Source organism: Amblyomma maculatum, chromosome 8, assembly GCF_055883805.1.
Source record: "Amblyomma maculatum isolate TAMU_Amacu chromosome 8, ASM5588380v1, whole genome shotgun sequence".
NCBI lineage: Eukaryota > Metazoa > Arthropoda > Arachnida > Ixodida > Ixodidae > Amblyomma > Amblyomma maculatum.
Window position 1 is genome coordinate 28,999,810 of NC_139351.1, and position 12,645 is coordinate 29,012,454.

General features: G+C 47.0%; 1 pseudogene; it reads left to right on the plus strand.

The window, feature by feature from the left end:
* The first annotated feature begins 3,538 nt into the window (after positions 1-3,538).
* LOC146180820 (programmed cell death protein 6 pseudogene) lies at positions 3,539-4,084 on the plus strand (annotated as a pseudogene).
* Positions 4,085-12,645: the final 8,561 nt, after the last annotated feature.

The following is a 12,645-nucleotide window of genomic DNA, read 5'->3' on the forward strand; positions in this document are numbered from 1 at the left end:
ATCATAGCACCTCATCGCACCTACCTTCCTTCACAGTTCACTCCAGCTTCAAGGCCGAGTTTACCCATATGGAGCCTACATGAACCGAAAGTTTACCTATCTATTCCGGGAGTAAAAAAGAAAACGGGTGTACCATTACCTGCCTTGAGGCAAATGACGTTGGGTCACCTGTATTCTATGCACAATAATCGTGAACACGTATACACCGATGGCTCAGTTGCTTCAACAAGCTCCGCGGGGTCCGTAGTGATACCGTCGAGGTCCATCGTGCTGAGAATCAAGACGACGTACCCCACCTCTTCAACTGGTGCGGAACTGGCTGCCTTACGTGCAGCTATTGAATACATCGGCCAAGAACTTCCAGGTGTCTGGTCCATTATTACGGACTCGAAAGCAGCGCTTCAAGGCGTTCAAGCTGCGCTACGTCGTGGATCATATGAACAACTAACTGCAGAGATCCGCGTGCTATACCACGACGCTACATCAAAAGGTCATGATATAATTTTCCAGTGGCTACCTGGACATTGCGGTATTGAGGGAAACCACCAGGCAGACCAAGTTGCCCGTTCTGCACACAACAACGGAACTACAGTGAACATTCGTATATCTAGAGTTGACGCAGCTTGTCGACTTCGTTCCTTAGCGGCGGAGCTAACGCTTTCAGCCTGGAACAAAGGAGAATTTTCCAATCGACGCCTCAGGGAACTAGACCCTGGGCTGCGCCTTCGTGTTCCCCCTAACAAAGGGCGGGGCGAAACAACACTGATGTGCCGTATGTGGCTTGGTGTTGCATTCATCAAAAAATACGCTTATGTGATGAGAATGACGGATAGCCCTAACTGTGAAAGATGCGGCTGCGAAGAGACCACATAGCATCTCCTTTGCGAGTGCCCTGCTTTTTAAAGCGAAATATATGCGCTGCGTTCGGCTCTGGACCATCTTGACAGCCGTCCTTTCACACAGAAGAAAATCCTCGGCCCATGGCCACAGAAGGCGTCTAACGGCAAAGCCTTCAAAGCATTTATGTGTTTTATGAGATGCACAAACTTGATTGAGAAACTGTGACTGTGCGCCTCGCCGCCTTACCTTTCCTATCATTCTCTTCTATCTTTCTCCTTTAAACTCCTCATTTCCCTTCCCCAGTGCAGGGTAGCAAACCGGAAGCTTTCCTGGTTAACCTCTCTGCCTTCTCTCTCTTTCTCTCTCTCTCTCTCTCTCTTCGCACCTGCTCTCCTTTTCTACTCTTCCCCTTTAATCCCCCCTTCCCCTTGGATTGGATTGGGTTGGTACTGAGGCTTCCCTTTTTTACCAGGTGGACCAGAAAGGTCCTAGCCAAGTCAATTCCCTACTGTGACGGAGTCTGTCCAGCCCTGGCGCAACGCCACCAACACTGTTTATCTAGTTTGCCTTATCCAGTTCTCAAAGCGTCGTTTGGTTGTCTCCACAGCCACAACCCTCTCATCCCGCTGTGTCGAATCACTGTCCACCGCAGCGTCTCCTTGCGGCTGTCCAGACGTGAACCCCAGCACCTGCGGCAAAGTTGACCCGATAGGCTGACAGTGCATGAGCACTTGGCACGTCAACACAATATGTTCGATCATCTCTGTCTCCCGCCCGCACACCGCACACAAGACATCCGCGTTGTCCTTGCCCTCGATCCGCGCGTGCCATTTCTTCGTGCGCGGCACCCCCGCACGAGCCTCAAAAAGCAGGGCGCTCCCCAGGGAATTGTCATAGAACAGCTCCTGAGTGATGTCCCTTTTGTGCGTGGAGTACATACCAAGAGCCGACTTGGCCACTGCACCAGTTCGCCACCGCCTGGTCTCCGCCGCTGCCACGTGTTCACGCACCCTCGAAGTTATCCAGCAGGTGTCTTTAGTGTTTGTCACAGTTGGCAGTGGTACCTCATACTCTGCACTCAGTTCACGTACCCTCCTCTTCCAGCTTGTGCATACTTCGCAGTACAAAAGGCAGCGTTGTACTCGATGAACCCAGTGGTCCGCCCCCAGAGTACACGAACGCATTTCAAAACTAATCTTGGCTACTGCCTCCCGGGCCTCGAAGGAGGACCAGCCAACATCACCCTGCACCGCCTCGTTGGGGGATGAACGATGGGCTCCCAGTGCCCGTCTTCCCACCTTTCTTCGTTCCATAAATTCCCGCGTCGAGGACATGCATGTACACAACACTGCATTTGCATATGTCAGACCTGGCAACATCGCTTCCTTCCATATGATGCGTAGGACTTCCATTCTATTGAACGACCCCAACGCCCTGGCTCTGAGGACATTCTGGCAGCGCACCGCCTTCGCACGGCGGCTGCTCTCATAGTCTACCAAATAGGCACGCTGTGTCATGAGGTCTATCCCAAGGTACCTGTAGGTCGAAGCCCACGTGATTTCGTGCCCTTGTAGCAGTAGTCTCGGTTCCACAGCCGTCCTGACAAAAGACCAGCACAGTTGGCTATCCTTCCCCAGTGCAGGGTAGCCAACCATAATTCATTCTTTCTGGTTAACATCCCTGCCTTCCGCCCTCCTTTTCTCCTCCTCCTCGAGAAGAAAATCTGACTCCATCGAGAACCCAACTACTCCAAATTCCATCCGAGCATGCTAACTACTACTTGGGCTTGTGAAAAACCCATCGAAATTCTTTTTGTCTATCGATGATAATGACCATGCAGTTAATGACAATGATAAAGATGATAGTATCGATAATAATGACGCTGCATCTGCTGCTAATGATAAGGATGGCAGTAGCAACTAAAATGGCGGTAATTTACTTTGATAATGGTGAGAGTACAGCTAGTGATGACGATACAGTAGGGATGCCCATGACGACGCAGTTAGTGAAAACAGTCTGGTAAAGTTAGTTTCGCCATTTTCGCTTTAATTCAGAAAAATGCGCAGTGATTCAATTTTTTGCTTTGTTCCTATGTTTTTATTTTTCTATGAGTGAGGGGATGTGTGCTTGTTTTTGGCTGTATACCTCTTATTTTGATACATAGAAAATGTGTATCACTATGCTGATTGTTATTGGCCTCTGGAAACGTACCCACAAGGAGGCATCGACTAAAGTGTGGTGAGCGCTAAACACGTCTTCTTTCTTTCGCGCGAAATAAACAACGCTGCTCTTCCTTCTCGTCCACACAGGAAACGCTTCATCGTGGTGCTCGTCAGCAAACATCAAAGATATCAACGAAGGAGAATATTTTCCAAGATTTCCTACGTCCCAGAACCTTCCTTCTGAAAAAAAAAAAAACAAGGCTATCCGTATATCAATTAGACACATGACGAATTACGGAGATGCGAGATTGTGCCTCATTGACACCACTTTGTTTTCTTTGGTTCTTTCAGTACATGCAGCCCGAAACCGCCATGACTGTCACAGGGCATTCAGTTCTCAGTTCCCGAGCTCGCGTGTCGAACCTTCCTTTGGGCTTTCGCTGCGCTCAGCCCCACTGACTTTCTAGCTTGACTCGGCGAAGTGGACGGGCGACAACCTGAAGAAACCTCGACTGTCAACCAAGCCGAGAGACACTATGTATGGCCGATCCCAGCATCATGCTCCCGCAGCCGACACCAACTATCTCCGGGGGATATTCAACAACCTCGACAAGAACCGAAGTGGTAAGATTAATGCGACAGAACTGCAGAGTGCCTTGTCCAACGGAACCTGGAAGCCATTCAATCCAGACACCGTGCGCTTGATGATAAACATTTTCGACCGTAGCCAGAGTGGTTCAATAACCTTTGACGAATTTGTATCGCTCTGGAACTACATCAATGACTGGCTGAAGTGCTTCCAAAACTTCGACAAGGATCGCTCTAATGCCATCGACAAACATGAACTGCGTGACGCACTCAGCAGCTTTGGCTACCGGCTGAGTGAGCAAACCCTGGACACCATGCTCCTGAAGTACGACAAGGATCGGAAGGGCTCCATTAACTTCGACGACTACGTGCTGTGTTGCATTAACCTCCAGACACTGACGACGGCTTTCCAAAGCTATGACACTGACCGAGATGGCTTCGTCACCCTCAGCTACGAGGATTTCTTGAAGCTCGGACTCAGCCTTCATCTGTGATAGTCGCCGGTCTGCTATAGGACTGAAGGAAACTTGCCTGATATTCCTTGCAAGCCGCCGTTCTTCGGAAGTGTACGTAGCTGCCCGTGCTGGTAACATGAAGTTCAGCCTACTCGAAAGACTGCATTCCTTTTGGGAACAACCTTTTCTGTAACCTTTTCGTTCTTACTGAGACGCCGAGGGCAATCTCTTTCCATCAGAATGAGGGTGCAAATAAAAAGGAACAATAAACTTCCATGTATGAAGAAAACATGATCATGGACCTTCAACGCCTAGTAAACAGTTTCCCAGTAAAAAGCATGACATCATTTGAGTACAGTTTGGTTCGTTTCTTGTTTCCGCTTTTATCAAGTCTCTTTCAGTTGTCATAATCTCACGCAGTCTATATTTCGTCTGTTCCTTTCGGAATTTATTACTGCTAGAAAACAGAAAGATAAAGGAAGATTTAGCGTCGTAGTGCAACTGGGAGTGAGATGGGTTAGCGCTATGGGTTTTACTTCCGTTTCAGTGTCACTGCGATTTTCACATGCTGTCCGGCGTAGTGTACCATATTGACTCGAACCACTGAACACTTTAAGGTGAAAGTCTTACTTGGCTATGTTCGCGAAAACTTCCCCGGAAAACGGGGAAGCAAAACATGTAAGCAGAATGTAACGTGTGATATGACGTCGCAATAAGATGAGACTGGTAGTCATGAATGTGCATGAAATGACTGTCCAGGGTAGAATGAGAGAGAGAGAGGGAAGACGGCTATGCGGTATGAAAGAACACTAACCAAGGGTAGAGGGGGGAGACTGAGTTCGCAAGTCGAGCAAACGTTACAAGTTCACTTGTCGAAACGTTTGCGCGACTCGCGAACTGAGGTTCCCCCTTCAACCCCTCATATATGTAATAAGTGGTATAGGAATGTCATGTGTTGCTTAGTCATGTCATGTGAGTCATTATAGTCTAGTCATGAGTCCTCACTGACCGCACAGCTGAGATACACTTCGGCTTTCTTTCTTCCTCCTCCTACATCCTTCAGAGTGTAGGCACTCCACAAGCAGGGTCGGATTATCCATGGTTCAAAGGGTTCAAATGAACCGGGCCCTGCATTCCCAGGAGCCCCCCGAGAGGTGAAAAAAATTAGTATTTCGATGTTATCGCTGAAAAATAGTCAAATCATCTTCTTCCTGATTTTCCATGATTGAAATTAAAGCTTATGCATTGCAATTAGGGTGCTGCAATGCATTGCAAGCTTATGCATTGCAGCACCCTAATCCCTCTCGCCGGAAAACTGCTAGACATTCATTATCTGAAACGCACCCTCTATGCCGACGACATCACATTGCGGACCACTCACGGCAGTGATATCGGTATAGAAGACAATTTATAGGAAGCAGCCAACCAGGCCGTAAATTACGCTGTTCCCCACTGTAGTACAATGACCTGCTCTAATTACTTCCTTCCTAAACATGCAGTGACTTGAACCATCTTCCACAGGCAGTTACTTGCATCATCGACCCTGCGCGTTTCAGAGCCGCATTAACCGCACTGTTGAAATTTGATTAATCCCTAGTTGTTTCACGTATTTACTTTGGATGTTTTTTTTTGGTTGCTTTTTGTTGACTAATGTATACTATATTCCCTTTTGTTGAATTTTGTTTTGAGGTATTTTCAATACTATCGTTTTTTGTTACGCTTCCTCTTGTACTTGATTCTGTTTTGTTTCACTGCTCCCACCCCCTCTGTAATGCGAAAGCCCTGAGGGGACAGTAAGTTAAATGAAATGAAAAAAAAAAATGAAAGGAGCATCGGCCTATCCTGCTCCCAAAATAAGTCCGAACTGATGCTCATCCGCCCCAAGAACCGTCACTCTTCCCGCTCCCCTATTACTATTGAACTGAATTGGAGCCCAGTACCGGAGGTTGAAATGCTCCGCGTACTGTGCCTACACATACCAGAGCAATGGTAAAAACACACAACCCTAAAGAAACTCAGGCAGGTTGCAGGCACGATATCGCACATCATCTGCAGAGTTTCGGGCTACCATAGGGGCATGCAGGAGGGCGGCCTTTGTCGCCTCATCCATGCCTTCGTCCCCATCAATGCGATTTATACTACTCCGTGCCTATACCTATCCAAACACGACACAAACGCTTTCGATGACTTCATCCGCAAGGCATACAAGGTCGCACTTCACCTTCCCCTCAGCACACCCACAGACATATTGCTAGTCCTGGGTCTTTACAACACGATAGGGGAGCTCGTGGAGGCCCAACGACCGGCCCAATATATCAGACTCACGCAAGCATCAACTGGGCGGTTATCCTAGACTCCCTTGGAATAAGGACACCAGCTAATGACTTAACTCCTTTCTCCATCTCTCGAAACATTCACCGAGAACTGCTTATCACACCACTCTCGAAAAATATGCATCCATCGTACCATGATCAATGCCGCAAAACCCGTACAAAGGCGCTCCACCGATATTGTGGTGGTGAGTGGGAAGCCACATGGCTGGACGCTGCTTGCACGGGTGATGAAGCGATCACAGCCGTGGTGGACTCCTCACCCCCTCTCATCACATTTCCTCTCCCCACAGAGACTTCTCCAGAAGCTTCAGAGGAAGCTGCCATGCAGTAGCCATAAGTCGCACGGAAGCGCAATACATTTCAACAGATTCAAAAACAGCAATTCTAAATTTTGCATGAGGCCGAGTCCATGTCCCTGATTTTAGCATACTGTGCTCGGCCGGTGCACCCCCGCCCCACCGTGTGTAGCTGATATGGGTTCCGGCGCATACTGGGAATTCCAGAAATTAGGCTGCCAACCTTTTAGCCTGAGGTTTTTAAACAGGGCTCAGGTGGCCTCTAATCCAGAATTTACGAAAGAGCGCATGCACTTGTTCAGCGAGTTGACGCAGGCATACGTAGCCTCGCGCCACTTCTATCCCTACCCCACCCTTCTTTACATAATTAAAAAGCAACATTATGTGGTAGACTGCTAACACACACTCTTCCTTCACCCTTTACTCTATACCACTACCATTCCTCATTCCCCACTCCTGCCTTTACCATTTGCCCATAATCATGTGACTGTTCCCTCCACACCCTCTCACTCTGCACGGCGGACCCTCTCCTGCGGAGCCTAGAGCATTTGAAGACCTGGGAGGACTGGGAGACCCTGCTGCGCTCGGAGGACCCGGCCATGCAGGCCACCGCCACCAGCCGGGCTGCCAGTGTTATGAGTGAGGAAGGTAAACAATTGAATTTCAGTGGGGTCGTGCATCGACCAAGAAGCCTGCGCTCCTTTTATTCCACTTATAATAAAGATTTTTTTTTCTCTCTCTCTCTCTCCTAGAATCAGTCAGATCGGAGATCTAATGTAGTACATGACTATGGAGACCATAACGTGTTTAAGTCAGTCTGATGATAACTGGTGTATAGCTATGACACTGAAAAGGGCTGAGTCATGACACTCTTAAAAAGCTACTAACGAGCAGCCAACGCACGTGCTTTCGCATTTCTCCAATGCAGATCGCTGCAGTGCTTTCAAAGTCCTTTGTTGTTGATTTCAACAGCTGCTAGCACGGGGCCTTATCCCTGTTGAGGCCAATATTGTGCATGCTGCAGGGCCGCCGACTGGCAGCTTTACCGTTTTTGTTGTCGCACAAGATACGCCGAGATGTATGTCGAAGATTCCAGTCGTTCTTGTTAATTTTTCCAGGTTGTTCTGGCCACCTTTTGCGTGTTTATCTAGATGCTCCTTTTCCCACCTTAAATTTAGTTCTGCCGAATGCAACGGGCATTCATAGTTCGACGTTATCGTTATCGCCGCCACCGAATCGCTTAGTTCTTTAGCGGGCGCAAATCAGTCCAATAAATATTTTATTCCAGTGGAATCCAAGTCTACTCGATCGTATCTATGGCCTTGTCCCTACCACGTGACAATAGTATGTGAAAGCCCACCAAATCTGAAAACCAAACTGCACAAATGTACCTGTGTGACCTAAGAGCAGCGTACCTGACTGGGGATTCAGGGGTTCAGATGGGTCCAACTCCCATCTCAAAAATTCGGGCAAAGTTGACAGCTCCAGCATATTCGGCAATGATAGGTGGTCTCGTAACAAGGCACAAACCATGCTAAGAGGCCCGTACATGTTGCACGAGCATGACTTCGGCACAAGCCTGGGGGTTTCTTGAGATCACACAGCGCTGCTTGAAACTATTTCGGTATTTAGGCATGTTGTCTACGGCAAGGGAGGCTTCACAGCTAGTGTCGCTTCTGCCAAACCATAACCGCTGATCATGAAGGTGAGAGGTGCATCTTCAGAGCCGTGTGCCGAATTCCGTTTGTAAAGCGGAAGAAGCCTGCTTGCTCATCAAATCCGAACAGCTGTTTCAATGTGTGCGCTTTGGATTCAAATAGTGAGCTTTAACTGGAGCACGACTTTGCGGTACCAAGACTCCTTAGCAGCTGCTTGGGGCATTCGGAGAGCGGTGGGGATTGAGGTGTGTATACACTGGCTTTACTTGTTAGTGTGCACCTCCTATAACTTCAGTTCCCTTTACTTCAATTTATCACCCTACAAGACTCGCTTCGCAGGATTAACGTAACAGATGGTGCGCAAAATAGTTTCGTTTTGGAGGGTCAGGAGAAATAAATGAAGGAATAATGTAAACCTATATAAATACTAGTGAGTCAACATAATTAGACGGAAGGTCGAGTGATGAATCGTCGTGGTTATGCTTCACGTTTTCAGTTCTTTGGTAACACCTCATGCTTGAGCACTTAGTGAATGCCACCTGGTGTAGATATAAAGCCAAGCTTTAGCCGAGGCGCACGAACGTGCCTACATAGCATAAGAGTTGCTTACTCGGCAACTAAGAGGCCTAGAAGGATGATTCTTTTTCAATCCTTTAACCTCAAATGAGCAACTACATTGACCGCTCCTCACAAGGCCTTGTGACTTCATGTGGTATGGCTACGTCCCACAGCCTATCGATAAATTGATCTGGGCCATGTAACCTGCCACGATGCTTCACCATCGTATACGTGCTCTGCTCGACAGCTTCTTTATGCATAGTGGTCAGGTGATCGCCTGAGGTCACGAATCACGTGATGTATTCACGTGGTGTTTGTTCAAATGACGCCACTCAGGTCAAGGTCAAAGATCAAAAGTCAAGGCCGACGGTCAACGCTGTGCGACTGTGGTTTAACCTCGAAGGTTTTTCCTAGAGGTTGACTGATGGTCAATTTTTCGGCCCGACATGAAACTTTGCGCTGTGTGTGTCCTCTCGTTCTCAGTCCCTCGTCTTGTGTGCGCTACAGCTTGGAAGTATGAACCAACAAGCCCTAATTTCGACATTAATGAAACTTTGCTTGTCTGTTGAGTAGAGCCCCAGCTCTAAAAACTTGCTGACAATGCGATGGCAGCCAAGCCACTGAAAACAGCGTTCCAGTCGACTCTGCACGAAGAAAAAGAACGGAGAAAAGGCAGTGGAGTGGATATGCTGGAAAGCTGCTTAAAATGGCTGGCCAGTGCTATGAGCTATATTACTTTGGAGCGAATATGATGTTCGGCTATGTGAATGATAAAGAAAACTAATGTAATAGACAAAGAGAAGAAACGTGGCAGCATTTGGATAGTGTCTCCAGGCCTGATTGTGCTCTCAATGACGGTACAGTGATGTTATATAATTGTCAGGAAGAATGAGCCTGGTAGGACGATTTTCACTCAGTCTACTGTGCATTTTAATGCTATGTGCTTGGAACAGATTCAAAATAACCGATCCGTATTCCAGGTTTGACAAATATACGTTATATCCAGGGGGACTGATTTGCAGCAGCCGCACCGGTCTCAGGCAGCAGAAGCGGCACCAGCCGCCGATTAAGACGACATTGAAGTCAAGCCGAATTGAGCCAGCGTCTCACACCAGTGTCTTGCGCTGTCTGTTTCTGGCTGACTGAAGACGTCATGCCGACAACTTCAGCGAATGAATAACCCGTTCCTTTCATCACAACCGGCCTCATACTGGTTGGTGCGATAGATTACCGTTCCGAGGGGCGTGTCGTTGATGTATAAAATGGACCGAGTGATCGCGTAGGACATATGATGATTGATGTGCTCCAGGAGGGATTCGATGACAATACGGCGCCTAAGTATTTGTATGAATGCAGAGGTTCAAGTGAGGCGTTGTGAGTAAATGAAGAAGTAGGGGTTACGCCGGCAATGAAAATAGATAAGTTCGCATTTGGTGGAATTATGCGACATTAGCCAATCAATGTGCCATGGATTCACGCGGTTAAGATCAAATTGGATCTGCGATTGATCACATGAGTGTATCCATTAGATCACGCGCGATACGTTGTGGAATTTCCTATATATAATGGTGAATTTCAATCTTAGCTTGATAGATTATATATATATAGATTAGAGAGCCCATAAGATTAAGAACAATAATGGCGCCAGCAGAAAACGAAGTTATGAACTGCTCGAGGATGGCGTTTGAAGTGGAACATGCATTTAGACATTCGTGCGCTTAAATGTTTGTGACGTTTTTTAACACTGTCGATTCTATTCAACCAACCTCTATTTTCAAGATAATAGATATCATTGGGGTATATCTCAATCTCACACAGCTATAGTTATGCTCTTGAAAATGAAAAGATGGGGAGCGATTGGAGTGGGATTATTCGATATACGAGAAAAAAAGAGAGGATTTAATACTTGTAGGACTGTCTATAGCAGTAAATTCCTGTGGGCTGCCCACTCGAACGCTTTTGCATATCGACAAGACGTTAAGCATACAAGAGGGTGTTGCAGATTCGCACTATTGCACTACTGCAGATTCGCACTAGGCATGGCCCACATAGCATCTCACAGAAACAGTATAAACAAAAAATGTAGCACTAAACATGAAGTTAACTATTTATAGTGTTACGGGGTAGTGAAGGCCAAACTGGGGCGAAAAGGGAATAAAATACATATCATTTAATTATACCATGTGCATAGCACACAGCGCTTCAGCTGATAACTGTACCTTCGATTCATTACATATATGTTCCATTATACCGACCACGAACCACCGTTTGGATAGCATTTGGGAGCCGGCCGTCGGTGCAGAAGATTAAAGTGCGTGTCGAAAGACGCGGTACCTTCTATAAAATAAAATTGCTATTTTCAAGAAAGTCTAAAATATATGTGAGCCGTACTGACGACCTTTCTGCTTCTAAACTGTGAAATGGCGCATCTTTGTGAGTCCATTACGGTCGAACCGTTTGTCGCGTACTGCTCGGAGTAGTGTCCAATGACGTCTCGTTGGGATGTAGACGCTTATACGATGTAATACTGGATATAACCAATAAACGTTTAGTACATGGCGCCACTTGTGTACTGAAAAGGATGATTTTTGTTTGACGTAGAATGTTCAAGGCGGTTTCAAATGACCTGGCATGTTCCGGAGGATAAAATTACTAAATGAGATGAAGGCCAAGATATTAAACTCACGGTTTCATATCCAAAATTGACTCCAAAAAATAGCCGACATTGAAAAAAGGATAGCTAAAACAAAGATGCCTAGTTAACAATACATAACTTTTCTGTAACGTTTTATCTAGTTTTTATTTCACATAATCGTGATGTCAGTTGTATGAAAGCGAAGTAACATCAGGAGACAAACTACCACTCATAGACGAAGCCTGGCTGGTGTTGGCGCCGGCCACCTAATCGGCACCGCTTCCAATCATATCATAGGATCATGGTCCAACACTTAAATGCCCAGTTATCCAGGTTTCTTTCGCGGGGGAAAATTAGAGACGATGAATTCAAGCCAGGTGCGTGATGTGAACCGTGATCCGTCATCAGTCAATGTCTGTACCGATTTGTCTGTGGAACTTAAGAGGAAGGCGCGTTATAATAGCATCTGCTTTCCTGTGACGACCAGGGCAGTTTCAATGCCTCCAAGAAAACTTCAACGTATAACAGTCAACAGCGAAAGGATAACGATGGGAAAAGTTACCTGAGCAAAGTCAACACTTAAAGGGGGTAGGAAATGGCTAGAAAGGTCACAGATAAACGTTTTGAAAGCGTAGAAGGAATGCTTCTGAGCGCTTCCCCAAAGTACAAACCCTTGTAACAAAGGCAGTGATTTATTATTAATTTTAAAAACTGCATTTTTTTTTAAATTCGCGGGCTTCTTGGTTCTCGCGTGGCAATCAGATTTGTAACTATTAGGCCGTGAGTACCTACGTCACAAGCAACGACAGTAATAGGTCACGACAGGTTGCCATTGGCTGCAGCCGCGACGGCCTCTACGTCACGGACACACTTCCGGTAACTGCGGAAGTGGTCTGCTCGAGTGCTGCATGCAGTGCAGGTGGAGGTGGTGAAGGGTGCCTGATCCTAGCCATGATGGGGCTGGGACAGGTAGGTCAAGTCAAGTCAGGTTTATTTTCTTTCCTGCAGGGAAAGGAGGAGCCAGGACTAAAAGCTGTGGAAACAGCTTGACGGGGTCCTTCCTGGCCCTCTTACAATAACTGGCAGGACAACAGAGAGGAGGCTAGTTGGTCTACAACCT